This window comes from Rattus norvegicus, chromosome 1 (genome assembly GCF_036323735.1).
Source record: "Rattus norvegicus strain BN/NHsdMcwi chromosome 1, GRCr8, whole genome shotgun sequence".
NCBI lineage: Eukaryota > Metazoa > Chordata > Mammalia > Rodentia > Muridae > Rattus > Rattus norvegicus.
Window position 1 is genome coordinate 121,297,641 of NC_086019.1, and position 14,294 is coordinate 121,311,934.

Genomic DNA, 14,294 nt, shown 5'->3' on the forward strand with positions numbered 1-14,294 from the left:
TTTGACAATAATTTTATGAATCCTAATGCTGTATCTCTCAACATAAAAAAGCAGATATAATTGAACAAAAGAGAAAATGGGAAAGAGCCTCAGTGCGCTCCAGGAGATTTCATGATAAGGTCATGAGGTATACACACAATAAACATTCTTTGCTAGACACAGAGGATTCATCCTTGTGCTACTCAGGAATGTTTCCCTGGTGGTTATCTTTCATAATGCTCTAAAAAACTATTCAGGCTCCATTAAGAAAAAAATAATGGCTTTCTTATCCATTAATAATCCTTATATGCTACAATAATGAATGGCCAGGTAAAATGCATTAACATCGCAAATGTACAAAGAATTTTGTGCTTAACCAACCACATTATTAATTAGAAGTGAGGCCAGTTCTACAGAACAGAATTTATGAATGATAGTACAATGATGATCAATAAACTCAGCTAGGGATTTTAAAGACCCTAGTAAAGAACACACTGACATTGTTTTTCTAAATCATCATTTTGTCAAATTCCTTTTTAAATATTTCTGCTATGTCCTTTGGTATGTGTTGCTGATTATTTACATAGATAACACTTTTATTACTAATGTTTTGTTAGCACAATGATACATATTTACATAAAGGACTGTGAATAAGCAACAGTCAGTACTCAGACATAGTTGGGGATTCTAAATGTCCCCAGATGGGTAAAAGCTAGAGGACTGGAACAAATGCTATGGGATGTCTCTATAAATGGCATGGCTGTTGTAAACATTGCCTCCTAAAGTTAGGGTTACATGTGTGCCCCTCAAAAGACTGAGGAAATATTCAAGAAAGGAAGAAGGAGGGCTTCTCAATATTCCAACCCTATATGCACACATCCTTACTGTCATAGATGGCTACCAGAGTAGCAAGTTTCCTGTTTCCTTAGAAATGTGGTCACTGGTAAGGATAAACAGAACATATTTCAGAGAAATAAAACAACATACAACAAAATCAGAGGGATCATCCTGCTAAATGGTGATAAACTCAAAACATTTTTATTAAAATCAGGAACAAGAGAAGGAAGTTTATTCTTCCTGTCTTATTCAGCATAGTATTAGGAGACTACATTGAATATGATATGATTTTATGCATAAAAGTTCCTAAATGTGGCATCATGAACCTGACAATTCTGATAATTACATTCAGCCATGTAGCAGTATAAAAAATTATGAAAATTCATGTCCTGAAATAACAAATACATTGTTTAACAAGCTATAGAAACAATATCATTTATAAAACATTATGTATCATATTGTGATATAATATATGTCATATACCATGTTATATAAAATATTACATATATTACATATGTCTATATTTGATTACCAATAATGTTCATCACACAAATTAAAAAATAGTGTTGTAAAATTAGATAGAGATAAAAAAAATTCCTTGTAAAATAAACTTGAATAATGAACAAAGTTCAGGTGGTATCTGCATGGCAGATTTCAAATTATTCTATGACATAGCTGAAGTATCAAAACTGTAATGAATGTTGCCACTCTGTTATATCTGTATTAATTAACACCTCTTTAGAAGCAAGAATCTTAGCCAACCGTCAGACTGCTGTTGACTTGGATCAACATAGTCTTGAATTTAAGATTTTTTAAATCTTAAACACAAACAACATTTTGTAATAAAAAACAAAATACAATGAGTAAAAGAATAGGATAAGCCTCTGAGGAAATCTGTGTCTCAAACCTATTATTAGTCTGCATTGTTGCCTCTGCACACATCTGAGAGCATTCAATTTAGCGTTTTTATGGCATACTTGAGTGTGTTAACAACTGGGTCTCTGATTCTTGTGTCTGCTCATTTTCCTTCTGTTGGATTGCCTTGTCCACCTTCAATATGTTCTTACTATATCTTATTATATTTCATTTTGTTTATGTTTGGTTGTTATCCCTTGAGTGTTCTTTTCCTCATGAGAGACAGAAAGGGAAGTGATCTGGAAGGGAGGGGAGGTTTTTAGAAACTGGGAAGGGTTAAAAAAGGAAAAATATAATCATGATATAAATAAAATAAATAAGAATGGAAATGAAAAACTGGACAAAAATCAATTTTCAATTAAAATACATCATTTTATAAAGAAAAACAAAATGCGATTCCAAAAAAGACCAGAAATAATTCAAACAGAAACAAAAGCAACAACACACCCTTGTGGATTTATCCGATGGAGGATGACCAAACTCCCCAACAAACAAACCACCCAAAAAAAAAAAAAAAAAAACAAAACCCAAATGTGCATTCTATTTTGCATATCTTATAAAATTCATGCATATCAGAGGATGAAAGCAAAGTATAGACTACATAGCCAAAGAAAGTTATTTCCAATCCACCAGTTTATTGTTGAATCTGGGCAAAATTAAAAAGACACTAATGCATTGTCAAAACATTGAAATTGGATCACCTTATGTGATCACAGAAGAGAATGGTTTATCGTTCTGTACTACTCTATGCATTGTATGTCATGTGAGTATGTTTGTAAGTGTTTTTGTGCATGTATATTTATATATACATACATACATAAATATATATATACATACATAAATGTATACATAAATATATATATATATATATTTCCACATGCCTGCCGTTCACACACCCAACTTCACTCTGCCCACTACTCTTTCTTACAGCCATTCTGAAACACTTATCCTTTATTGGAACTATCATAACATCAAAACTCTTTCTTACCTGATACCACTAACTATTCAGAAACTGGAGGTGCAATCCACGTGATCTATTGTGTGCTTTCCCTCTGATGATAATCTGTATGTTAACTCTCAAGTGTTTTTTATTCCTTCAAATCTTTCAGTCTATGGCAGATACCCAGATACCACTGTAACTTCATTTATGGATGTAATTTTTATGCAAAATCCATTTACGAACTTAAATTCCTTTATATTTTTCTGACTGCCATTACTCCCACACACCAATAATCCACAATACTCTCAGCTCTTTGAAATGCTAATGTTCACCCTGTAAGAGAACTTATCTGAAGTGACAGGGCAGATTGACAGCTCAAGGTGAGGGGCACTGCAGCAAACACAACACAGGACAGGACAAAGGAAGCCAGGTCCTGCTCTGATAGGTTTCTGATCTGACATTTCAGAGTCAAAGGCTTGAGATGTATAGAATAATCTTCTTTTACAATGAATTTGCCATATTTAGTGTGAAGAAATCACCTCTATGAAACAAATTATGGGGATATGAGAGAGCTGACCTTGTTTGCTACATTGCCTTGCAGTCCAGTCCTACGGTGCTTTGACAGGCATCTTTGTCTGCCTCTTCTTTGAACAGGACCTGCTGCATGACTTAAGTAATCACACTGTAACCCGCCCCTGTTCTGTGCTAGTGAGCTAGCATAACCCTCCAATCACGCATGTGTGCATGGTTGCCAGGCTGCAGTGATTCAAAATCTTTTCGAAAGCTAATGACACAAGGCAGGCAGATGTGATCTTTAAGCTGTACTATTGCTAGAATGAAAGCGCTGGGTCTTCACAACCCCTGTATAAATTGGTCAGGGATAAATTCAAGGTGCTTTTTGGGCAATGATGCCTACAGAATATTGAATTATATTCACATTTAGATCTCTATACAAAGGAAAGAAAGAGTGCTTAGAAAAATGTAACAAAATTAGAGAATGTACGAAACCACTAGATACTTGTAATATCAGGAGAAATCACTAAAGAATAAAAGATGCTACTTTAATAATATTCTGCATTAGTCAGATTTAGCTTGATTAGTTGGATTTTTAAAGGATCTGATGTGCTCATGTAAATGAAGCACTTTCCATTAACATAACGTTTGTTATTTACTAAAAGCATTGGTTTGTGATTCAATGATGATTTTTTCTTCTGTTTTAAAAATTGTTACTTTGATATATTTACTTTTTTGTTTGATTTTCTTTTAAGTAGGTGCTTACTTGTTCAATTTAGCTGGAATGGAAATTCACTTGATGACAGGGCTGTCTTTTAACTCAGAGATTTATTGACTTCTGACTTGTAAGTGCTACATGTAAACTCGCATGTAACCACAGTTAGCTAGATTTTTAATGTTAATTATGTGTACATATATACATTCTCTCTGTCTCTATCACTGAGATTCTGTCTCTCTACTTTTAAGCCCGAACTTGTGTCTGTGTGGGTGTGTCTTTCTCTGTCTGTCTGTCTGTCTGTCTGTCTGTCTGTCTGTCTGTCTGTCTCTCTCTCTCTCTCTGCTCTGTCTCTGACTCTGTCTCTGTCTTTGTCTCTCTGTGTCTCTCTGTCTGTCTCTCTCTCTCTCTTTCTCTCTCTCTGTGTGTTTGCATATGTGTAGAGGTATTAATTGCAAAAGGCTGTATTTGTCTCAAGATATGCAGTTACATGTAATTTGAGATTCCTGACATGAGTTCTGAGAAATAATTTTGCAGTGCAGTATTACTTTTTATAAGCAGAAGCACCACTCAACATCACTATGCACCTTTAAACCTTGGTGATTCTGATGACCAATGAATATTAAAATGGAGTACAAACAAAAATGTAGAGTAGCTCCTGAATGTTAATGATTGTACAATCATTTATGTACAATCATTTATGTTTCAATAAAGGTAAATTATATTGACTTAATAATATCCTTTTCTGCAAGACAAAGTGTACCTGGGAAAGAGAAATGCATCAGGAATTACAGAATGTGCTTCGAATTTGGACAATCAGCCCTGTGTCCTACAATCAAGGAAGGAAAACATTTGCAAAAACAACAAGGTGACTTTGAATGCATACGGAATACTCAGCTTCCTATTCTATAGCATTACTTTCAGAAGCTATCCCTGTGTGGCTAACTTTACTTCAATATAGGACTGAGCAGATAAGGATGGCAATATATTAATACATATCATATTGGGAGAAGGAATGACCACTCTTAAAGAGGCTGGGCTACTGCAGATCAGACCCTCTGAATCTTCTGTCAATGCTGGAGATGTTTAAAACTTGCTGCAAAGATTATTCTGCAATCTTGATTTTAAAGATACCTTTCAAAGATTGATTCCTAATATTAAAAATCCTGTGAAATTACAATGCCGTAGTATTGTATTTATCAAAATTGTCAGAGGATACTTGGTAACAAGTACACAATTATAATAATTTACTATATAGAGAGGCAATGTTTGCATCAATAGATTTTTTTTCTGGACAGGATGATGCTGTGCAGAATAGACTGGATTTAAAATACAGTGCTCCATCTTAATCTGCCAACTATTTGGTTAAAATAATGGTTTTTATGTAAGCGATAATGGCAACGATAATTTATGGTTTTCTAAACAAGAAAAGGAATCCTAAATGTTTTTACATTTTATACATGTACTGTGTGTCAATGTGTGATCAGGACACTGAAAACACTGAAAGAAATCCCTGTGTTTTATCATATTATTGTTGGTTTGTTTGTTTGTTCGTTTTTACTGGATTTTTTTATTTCTATTTCAAATGTTATTCACTTTCCCGGTTTCCTAAACATAAGCCCACTATCCCATCTTCCTTCCTTCCTTCTCTAAGGGTGTTCTCATCTCCATCAAGCCCCTCCTGCCTTCCCCCCCAACATTCCCCTACATTGAGAGTCCAACATTGGCAGGACCAAGGGCTTCCCCTTCCACTGGTGGCCCAACAAGTCTATTCTCTGCTACCTATGCAGTTGCAGCCCTGGGTCAGTCCATGCATAGTCTTTAAGTAGTGGTGTAGTCCCTGGGAGCTCTGGTTTTTGCCATGGTTGTTCATATGGCAATCCAAGCCTCTTTTGTTCTTTCAGTCCTTTATTTCCTCCAATGGGGGTCCTTCATTTGCTGCTTCAAACTCTGCCTCCATATCCCTTCCTATGAATATTCTTGTTTCCCCTTTCATGAAGGAGTGAAGAAGAAACTCACATTTTATGAGCTTTTCGTTTTCTCTGATTAGTGGAGTCCTCCTTTTATCCTCTTCCTCCTTTTTCTCCTCTGATTCCTCCTCCTTTTCTCCTTTATTTTATTTCTAGTTTTGTTCATATTCTGTTTAATTTTTGGAATTTGTGAGACAGTGTCACATTCTGTAGAGTAAGTTGGGCAAAAATATGAAGTAAATATTTTGCTTCTATTTCTTAAATGATATGATTAATATGTAAGTCAATATATCTTGAATGCTTTAATTTGATTTGTAAATGTGAATTTGACTTTGATCATTAATTATTTTTAGATTTTTTTGTTTTGTGAAAAAGTCCAGTCATGTTGGCACATGCCCTTATATCTAACAATTTAGAGTCATAGGACGAGAGTCTACTATGAGTATACTTACAGCCAGAATTACATTTTAGAATTTGTAACAAAAACAAAAATATATTAATAAAATTCAAATTGTAGTATAGTAGCAAAAATTATTTCTTCTCTTTCTGTATTTCTAGTGATAAGCAGCATGTTGCTGAATTAGGAGTTTATATCTCAAACCTCAGAGAAGAAGCAGAGAGTCTTCTCTCAAAACCTTCCACAAACAATCATCAACTAGGAGTCAACTGTTTAAAAATTAGAAACTAATCGTCGACATCTCATTGAAACCACTGCATTCTACTCTTTGTCACCACAGACTTACAGTCAATTTATAATAAAAGTATACTATACAAATTTAAAAGACCCCATTATTTTTCATAGAATGAACCCTGTTTAAAACCTTAAAGTGTCGCTGAGCCTCAAGTCAATACTTTCAATGTTACCCCTGTAAAATCAAAATATAGTTACATATTTTTAGCATACAAGCACATAAAGCATATATCACTTTTTCTCTAAAATGATTTCCCGCTCTTCTGATTAATGGTTAGGATGACCTTCAGCATCATATTATTCTGTCCCTACCTCCTGGCTGCTGTTGTTTCTTGTGTGTATAGTATATCTGCATTTGTGATGAAGGTCAAATTCAAATCTGTTTATGTTAGGCAAATATTTTACCAAAGGTTGAATATCAAACATATCTGTCCTTGGAATTAAAAACCCAATAGCATTTCCATTTTCAAGTCTTTCACAATCCAAATTCTCTATAAAACTCTAACATCTCATTTTGAAAAGGGGGCTCTTTTAAAAATGTACTTTCTTACCTCCAGAGAGAAGAAGCAATCAATTATGTGAACAGAGCAAAATCAAACCACAATGGTGTTAATACCTCAACATCTTATTGCCTGTGATCCACTTACTATTTTCTGGTATATTTGAAAGGGTCTGAGCAACATCATCATCATCAACAACAACAATAACAACCACCTCATTGTGAGTTATCCAGAACCTCAAAGATAAATACAGAATGTATCTGCTTATATTTTGATATTTTAAGCCCTGACAATGGCATACAAGAATTAGGCAGGAAGAAAGGATTTTATGAGTGTAGAGAAACTATATAAAAAATGATGGGGCATATTTGGGGGATACATTGGAATGTAGCAAATAAATGGAGATGGGGGAATGGAAAGGATAGAGTGTAATACTAAGGAGGACAGCTATATGTAGGAGTCAGATCAGTTCTTAATATATAACATAAATAACAAATAAAGGATATTAAAAAATGGGAGAGAATGATAGAACTAGACATCTCTTCCCACGAAATGAAATCTCCGACCCCATGTATTGGCTATATCTACTATATTTTTGGCCAATGTGTCCTCATTGTAATACTCCAATCACTTCAAGCTATTGCCTAAGCTACTGATTGCTGCATAAGGCTGATGATGGCTCTATTGTTGAAGACAACACCTACATTTCTTTTGAACATAGAGAAGACAAACAGGTGCCTCACTAAAACATTTACTTTTTGAATACTGTTGCTGGTACAGAAATGTGTTTGGCAGGGTTATTGAGGGAAAACTTTACTATTTGACCTACCACACTCAGCTGCCTACAGGATACAATGCTGCAATCTTGGCACCTTCAAGGAAGTAAGCAACCACTATATGACTGGATTTCAGACATACAGAGTGAGATAGAACACATTTCTTCCATTGTTCTCATGACAATATACTGGGGTTTAAGGTTTAAAGCAGGTATTATTGTCTGCTGTGCAAATGTAGATGCAAAATGATTCCTAATAATATTCCGTTATGCCCATATATCATTATATTGCTCTATTGTCATCACAGAAGCTAGCATATATAATAGATGGGGCCAATTACAGAGAACTATATCTGCACAATATACAAAGTGAAAGACCTTGGATCATACTCTCATAAATGAGTCATTACCAGCTAATCTCTTCCTTCATGGCTCAGGAAAGATTTTTAGAAGTCATGGTAGGAATATTGTAAGGCACAGTGGTACTGGGATGAATGCAATTAAGTGATCAATAATGTCCAGACACAACAGGACTGATATACATATATACTTATATAAATCAGGAAGCCATGCAAAGGATCTGCAGAGGTTTTGCAGGTCAAATTTTTTGGTGTCCAACCACTAATATCTGTATCTGAATATGATCTACCTCACTAAGAAGTTCTCTCATTGTGACATAATTTCTAATATCAAAAGTGCTTTCATCCAGTACAGTTTCATGGGAATAGAACCTACAATCAAGCAGGTACTTCATTCTAACTTACATAAATCAATGGTAATTTTGAATTTTTTTATTCATAATATATTATATTTTTGACCATGCTGGTAATTTCCCATATATTCTGACTCCCAATTTAATATTTTCTTCGACTTTCTCTGTAAGTATGTATCTCTGTGTGTCTATGTGCTTCTTGTGTTTTATCATTTTTGATTCCATTGGTCGTTTGTTCTGTTTTAGTCAGGTTAGCTTTTTCTTTTCATGTTTTCCAAGGGGTGGGGTGAGAACATGAGGAAATAGGTCATTTTCCAGATGGAAAGAATCAGGGAGGATGAAATAATGAGGCGGAATATATTGTCTGAAAAAAATCAATTTTCAAAAATTATTAATTCAAAAACTGATACAGATTGATATTATTTCATCTTCATGTATTAACATTTAACTAAGCAAGTCTTCAGAGGATAAATTTCTTTCTATTGGTCAGAGGAAAACTTGTGTAAGTCAATCCTCTATTTCTACTCTGATGCCTTCCTGGATAGAACTCTGTTTTAATTGGAGTTCATTTTACATACTCTTTCAACTCACTGGTGAATCAAATTATTTCATTCACTGGAACAGTGAAGTTTCAACCCAGGAACTGCCATATCCTGGGCATACTTCCTAGACTGAGCAACGCCCCTATGTCTCAATGGTTTAGAAAAGAATGAATATCATTTGATTTGATTTGTACTGTCCTTTTTTTCGAGCATGAAATATAAAGTTACTGAAAAATATTTTACTCTAATTATGTCTCAGATAAAGTAGTTATTTGTTTATTTATGTCATTTAAACTCACTTCTTTTGGTGATTTGTGATGCATCCTCCCAAACTGCAGCCTAGGTTTCCTTCTCACTAGTTTAATCCAAAGTGTACTCAGACGGGTAGTCCCAGTTCATCTCTCTCAGTGTGGAATTACAGGTTACAGCATGGTACCTTCTGTCTATATTTTCATATTTGAAAAATTCAGTCCCTAAAAGAATTGAAATTCAAAGGTAAATGAATGGAACTAGAAAACATCATACTGAATGAAATTTTTCAGACCACCAAGACAAATATATTATCTATTTGCTTTTATGAGGACATTAGCTGTTAAATCAATGAACCAATGTACAACCTACAGAAGCAGAGAAATTGTGTTTAGAGTTTGGGACTAGGAGTAATAGATAGGTCTCCTTAGGAAAGGGAACTAGAATAGATCAATATGCATGGTATGGGTCTTGAAAAGTGAGGGAACAAGTAGTGATAATTAGTGAAGACGTGAGTAGAGGAAGGAATATGAAGATAAATAAAATTAAGAGGCATCCTATGGTTACTGTGTTAACAAACAGCAAATCCTTTATGAATGTATGCATATGAATGCAGTTTAAAAGATTTCTTTTAACATTATGTTTCTGGAATCAGAAGTTTTGATTATTTACTATAGGTTAGGTAGAAATGCTATGACTTTGTGCATATCCTATTTAGTGAAATGATAATTCTGAACCTGCATATAACTGTATTCCTGAAGGCATAACATTATAAAGTCACATGCACCCAACTGTTACTGTATGTGGGACAGGGAAAAGGGTAAAGGATAATGAACAAATGTGGAGTGGCACTTTGAGATATTGATCTTCAGTAATTAACTGAATATTGTTGATAGATTCCAATTCACCAGGATCTGTCTGTCTATCTATCTATCTATCTATCTATCTATCTATCTATCTATCTATCTATCTGTCATCATTCTACCTACCTACTTACCTACATATCTACCTACTTATCTATATTTATTATTATGGATATAATACATTTGGCATCAGCAAAACTTCATGCATGAATTTCCGCATTATATTTGTGTGTGTATGTGTGTCTGTGAATTTCTTAGCGTGGCTTGATCATATTCAGCTTTTCCTTCCATTTCTTCCAGATGAAATCCTTCCCTGCCCATCTAGTTTTGTATATTTTTCAGAAACAATTTAAACTGGAGTATATATAGCTGTGAATCCACCAACTTGTTACATTAACAGGCCTGGAAAAGTTACCTACTGATGCAATAGTGGTATGAGTGACATCAAAATAACCAGCCTACATTCTTGTTGGATTCAAAGCTTGTTCCACAAATTGAAATGTATAAATTGTCCTGTTATTTGAATCAAAAACCTGTAGTCAAACATAATATAGGCCTGAAGGGAAAGCAAATGTTATTACTCTGACAAAAGAGCATAGTATTAATCTAAGTCCTAATGACTTATCCTTAGACCCATACCTTACTGTATTTTTCAACCGTCTTGAGAGAAGATTCTTCTGCTAGAACATCATGCCTAACATAAAGATCAATAACTGTTCAAGATGCATGGAGTAAGAGAATGCTCAATTCCAGTCACTAAATAAAATGTCTATATCATGTTTATCTCCCAGGGTTCAGGATTCATTGTGGAAGAAAGGCTTGTAGAGTTATAAGTATTATAGACAGTATAGAACTAATGTCAGCTTTCTTAAATGTTGTGACTACTGCTGACTACTACACACTGACTTCAGTGTAAGATACACAGACATATATTCTCTTTTTCTCTGTCTCTCTGTCTCTCTGTCTCTCTGTCTCTGTCTCTCTCTGTCTCTGTCTCTGTCTCTCTCTCTGTCTCTGTCTCTGTCTCTCTCTCTCTCTCTGTGTGTGTGTGTGTGTGTGTGTGTGTGTGTGTGTGTGTGTGTGTGTGCTATGACCACATATAAAGGTCACAGAAAAATTTGGAGAGTCAGTTCACTACACCTGTTTGTATATGTATTCTAGAAAGAAAACTGAAATTGCCAGGCTTAAACAGCAATCACCTTTATGTAAATTGCCAGGGTCATAGGATGCCTAGACAGGCCTCACCTGCCTAGAAGAGGAGGGGGTGAATATTTGAAAGGTAGTGGGAGCGGTGGTGACATGGGAGGGGGACAGCAAGCAGAAAGTAAAGGGAAGAAATAAAATATAAAATTAAATTTTAAAAAGTTAAATATGATTTTCACATACATATGTTCTAGTGGTAATAAATATATAAGTCAGGAAACTCACAATATCATAGGTCTGTATTTCATTGTAGGGGAGTTTTTACAAAACAATGGTATAAATTTGAAGGGAAACTAGTGACAGACTAAGTGTCTTACTAAGGTTTTTACTTCTGTGAACTGAAACCAAGAACAAGACAGCACTAATAAAGATCATATTGAATTGGGGCTGGGTTATAGGTTCAGCGGTTCAGTATATTATCTTTAAGGTAGAAGCATGGCAGTGTCGAGGCAGACATGGGCCTTCAAGGGTTGAGAGTTACACCTATGTTATAATGGCATCAAGCAGAAGATTGTATCCCAGATAGCTAAGATGTGGGTATTGAAGGCCACACACACAGTGACACCCTTACTCCAACAAAGCTACATTTCCTAACAGTGCCACTCCCTGGGCCAAGCATAAACAAACCACTGAATAAATGGTGATGGTAGTAGCAGCTGAGATTTGAGGAATGAATGTGAGGAAGGGTAAATATCCCTAAAGTGGTTTTGAAAAAGGCATATGGAAGCAAACTTCTGTAAGAGGGGCTTCACTACACAAATATACATAGAAACATTTTACAAATAAGATTAACTAGTAATAAGACAATGGTTTCAAGACAGGACACTATAGCCAGACAAGTACATGGTCCAGTGCCAGTTTGGGTTGTCTACTTTTAATTCACTTTTCAGAGAATTCCCGTACAGTCCATCCCATTAAAAACCTTCTTGGTTACTATACAGGATTTTAAAGTAAGACCCTATTGCTGAAGTCAGCACACGGTTAAGTCAATGAATAGAGATAAGTTTATCTAGCATTGCCCAATCAGCTTGATTCTACTGTGTATCTTAGTGGATAGTTTTCACAGTACCAGAATATATGGAGCAGGCTACTGAAGGTAAATGAAATCACTACTTTGTCAAGCTTGGAAATACTCCCTGCCCATGAATACTAATACTTCCAATACAGTGATGAATTGCCTATCATGAGAATAACCAACATTTTAGTTGGATTTGAGTCCCAAAATGAATTCCAAAATTGGCACAGTTTTCCGTAGTAGGATCCTGCACCTAAACAGTGCATTCATACTACTTGCACATCGACTACTATTACCGTGCTAAGTCTTACTGATTTAAATCAACCCATAAATCCTAACCATACCAATAAATAAGTGTTCCCATGAAAAATATTCAGAGACTAGAAAACCACACATACACATGTATAAATGAGTAGGCATAATTTATTTCTTAAATAAGAAGGCAGTGATTCTTGTTTATATTGTATAAGTTAATATATGCAATTTTCAGAGTTAGCACATGTAGAATATTCTGAGTAAAAATATGTGGCACAATAATAATGATATATGCAAAATTATTGATAGATTCCATAAACCCATGTGGATGGTGCTTTCCATGTATTCGTGATCATTAAATAATTAAAACAGTAAATTCAGACAAAGGTACCATCATGATAGACATTATTGCTTTTGTGAGTTGAAATGGGGACAGGATTACCTTAAAGGCAATGTTAGTAATGCATCATGATTCCAAATTGCCTACACCAATATACTATGTAAATGTTATGATTTTTCCCTTCACCATTTGTGGATGTTCTTTGAAAAGAAGGAGGTCAAAATGTTGAAATGCATAAAATAGTAGAGAAAAAAGGTATTATTGGAATTGATAAATTTGTTGTGCTGCAGTTTCTTTTTAAAAAGTCTGAAATACGAAGATTATGACCTTAGGTTTTATATAAATTCCAGTTTAATCTATGAGTTACTTTCTTACTACAGACCAGTCTTAGGAACTAAGTGCTCCAAATGTGAATTTTATAAACAATGCTTTATCATCCACTTGTGGTATATGGGTGATTTTGGAAGCAGATTTATAGTATGGAGAATCATTTCTCTGAGGAAAATGAAACTGTGAGAGGACTAAGGTTGAAAAAGTAAGAGGACTACTTCAAAAAGCAGTCCTGTAACTAAATAAAAATTAAATATCAAAGAATATCTATGAGCTTGTGAGATTCAGAAAAACTCATGAGTATATTTGTAATACTTATTTCAACCTCATGGGTTTTCTAAAAATTTAAAAACTATTACTTTAAAGTTTGCTATTGAGACCCTTTGAATTTTGGAAGTTGATTGTGCTCTAAGTCTTGCCAAAAATAAGTTCAAGAATTCTTCGTGAAAATTTGTTGAATGCAAAGGATAATTTGTTAGAACTTCAGGCATGGGCAGAAGTTGGAAGACTTCTGATCACAAACCTATTAGCTATTATTAGTGGACAATATTTTTCCTTAAATACCCTCTCTGATTTTGCAACCAAAATATTTTAAAGGAATTCTAAAACAAGAATTTCTTAGTTCAGTTCATATATGAAGTCAATGAAAGAAGTTCCACACTGGGACGTGGTGATTTGCCAGGCAATGGGAAACCTATAATTACCTATGTCTTTACATATATATGGTATCTAGTTCCATTTCTTTGGGGAGAAATTGATGCTTTTATCTCAGAAAATAATGATTGGGTAGTAAGTATGCAATCCAAGGCCAGACAGTAACTAAAGCATTAGTAAAATTAAACAAAAAATATATTACGAAGCCTGAAATTAACATACAAGAAGTGAAAATCATTAGTACTAGGCAGAAAAATTCAGAAATGTGGTTTAAGGTATATACGTTTGTAAGGGAG

At 34.5% G+C, this 14,294-nt stretch overlaps 1 long non-coding RNA gene across 5 annotated transcripts in view; it reads right to left on the reverse strand.

Moving 5' to 3' along the window:
* The window catches only part of LOC134483413 (uncharacterized), a 723,689-nt gene that overhangs the window by 503,994 nt on the left and 205,401 nt on the right, over positions 1-14,294 (reverse strand). For all 5 annotated transcript variants that reach the window (XR_010060293.1, XR_010060297.1, XR_010060294.1 and 2 more), the window contains exons 21-22: positions 9,389-9,562; positions 5,919-6,076 (exon numbers count right to left, since the gene is read on the reverse strand). This is a non-coding gene — a long non-coding RNA (uncharacterized LOC134483413). The remainder of the gene's footprint in view (positions 1-5,918; positions 6,077-9,388; positions 9,563-14,294) is intronic.